This window comes from Rhipicephalus sanguineus, chromosome 8 (genome assembly GCF_013339695.2).
Source record: "Rhipicephalus sanguineus isolate Rsan-2018 chromosome 8, BIME_Rsan_1.4, whole genome shotgun sequence".
NCBI lineage: Eukaryota > Metazoa > Arthropoda > Arachnida > Ixodida > Ixodidae > Rhipicephalus > Rhipicephalus sanguineus.
In genome coordinates, this window is record NC_051183.1 from 143,077,140 (window position 1) to 143,079,472 (window position 2,333).

Genomic DNA, 2,333 nt, shown 5'->3' on the forward strand with positions numbered 1-2,333 from the left:
GCTATAGCACTCAGCTGCCGAGTACAGTGCGTTATATTGACAGTTGCTAAATGAAAAGTTCCTATCTACCGCCATATAAAAATGACCCAGTCACGTGTAGTCAAGTTCTGCGAAAGACCTGGTCATTCAGCATATGATGAAACCCAGTAGCGATTTATTATTACAAAGAAATTTAACTTCGAAACGTTTTCTTTTACTTGTTAGGTAACATCTTAGCAGGTAGGAAGTTGCGCTGCTAAGCTTCATTCAGCGCATGGGTCGGTTCCTGCTGACAGCGAACACATCTCCATGAGGGTAACGTGCAGGATCACTGCTGTACTTACATTGAGATTCACGTTAAAGAGCCACAGGTGGTCAAGATAAATTCAGTCCTCCACTGCAGTGTGGCTCAGAATTGTATCATGGTTTTGGCACGGAAAACCCGATATATTATTGTTACTTCTTAGGCACATGTTTCTCACTGAAATGACACTTGCCTAGTGCTGTTGTCAGTGGTGCAGTTAGCCAAATAGCGGATTACCACTGCGGACAGTTTGTCCAGGAATACATGAGGAGCGTGATGACCTTCCTTGTCTAAGCAGTGGTTGGGGGTCATCTCTGACAACACTGCCATGCTCACTATTGTAATCATCGCTGAAATCATGAACATTTCTGTCACCTTCTGCAATGCAAAGGCAAGTGCAACACTGCACATGCTGCAGCAATGTGAGATGCACATTCTGATTCTTAATGGAGGGTACAACTGCACTGCTGAACGCAGCTTTTCAATAGCCCAGCACAACGCTTCATTACAGACTGCATTGCAGCATGTGCAGTGTAGCACTTGCCTTTTTAACACCGTTTCTGAGAGGACAGCCTCGGAGAGGTGTCAGGAGCCATGGTCCTGGTTTGTAGCCTCTGTCACCTGCACAAATAGAAGTGGTGTGTTATAAATACTACTTCAATGTAAGAGATCCACAAGGCTGAGCCACACAAAGAGAGCAATGATAGAATCATCTACATGATCTAATGCTACACTTCACCAGTCTGACTTACCCGTACTACGCGAAGCATGACTACTACAAATGGGCTGTCATGACAATGTGAGTCATTTGTCGATATTTTGGAGCGGATAACCGATAGCTGCAAGATGACACACATGCAGCGAGCGACATCCTGTCAGTTGTCACAGTTACCAACAGTACCTGTAGCTAATCAAACAGGGCATTAACCATAGCGCGAGCAAATATTCCGCTAGCTCAAACTGTGAATATCCCAAATTTTTGTTCTGCTCACCTAGAGGCCAGAAGGTACGGCCGCGGCAATCCGGGCCCCTTCGATGCGCTCACGCAGCCGCGTTGTCCACCAGACGTGGGCGTCGTAGTCTGACCCCAGACGCAGTGGTTCACGGCAGGATTCCGATGTCTTCGTCGCAGATCTGACGAAAGCGTGAACCACTGTGAGCCACATTTCGCTACGCGGACATGCGCTCGAAAGGATGGGAAGACCGATACTTACTAGCATGACGATGTGGGCATAATGTCCCTTGCGGGGATAAAATGCCGCCTTGTGATGGTCGCCCTTCGGTGCAATGATGACGGCAACGCTGCCGTCCACGCATCCGATGACGCCGGCAGCCGTAGGAAACATTCAAGGCCCCCGTTTCATCTGGCGTCCACGGCAAGTGAACCCACTTGTTACGGATCCCGGCGTGCACGATTACCTCCGCCACAACATCGCACACAGTCTGCTCACCGCAGCTTGCATGATGACAATAGTATCCTCGCTTCCAAACGAGGCTTGAAGGCTCAGGCTGCCACTCGCGAAAAACCGAAGGCTGCACCGACAGCGCAGTCGGTCGCCTTCCTCGGCCACTTCGTCGCACAATCGCCGCACCTTCCTTTCTTCGGGTGAAGGTGACGGCGAACTCTTTCATCGACTGGCATGTCGAGCGCGTCGTCGGGCGCACACGGCGCTGCCGAGCCGGCGAGCGACCGCCGCCAACAACACGAAAAAGCCGCCATGTTTGCTATTCCGTCGAAACGGGGCCACTCGCTGGCTGTTCCGCGCTTCGACGGAACCGATTCCGTATATTTTAGCATAATGAGCGCGTACTCGTCATTTTGACGTCACCAAAATTTGGGCTTCCGACACGTCACTTGAGTGACAGGTGAAACGACCAATCACGGGGCGCTAATGGCGGCTAAAACGGAATACGGAACACGGAACAGCGGTTCGTTATACGGCTGAAGCTCTGTGTGCACATGCACGCACGTTGGAGCATAAGCCTTCGTGTGTTCGTGCTTGTGTGCTTTGGTAGCTTCTTTTCTTGTTTAGTTGAGCCCTAGTTATCA

General features: G+C 50.3%; 1 long non-coding RNA gene across 1 annotated transcript; it reads right to left on the reverse strand.

Annotated features, from left to right (window-relative positions):
* Positions 1 to 543: 543 nt before the first annotated feature.
* Positions 544 to 1,805, reverse strand: LOC125759611 (uncharacterized). Its single transcript, XR_007417240.1, has 3 exons — positions 1,498 to 1,805; positions 1,276 to 1,417; positions 544 to 904 (listed from the first exon to the last, which is right to left on the reverse strand). It is a non-coding gene; the product is annotated as an uncharacterized LOC125759611 (long non-coding RNA).
* Between the last annotated feature and the right edge of the window lie 528 nt (positions 1,806 to 2,333).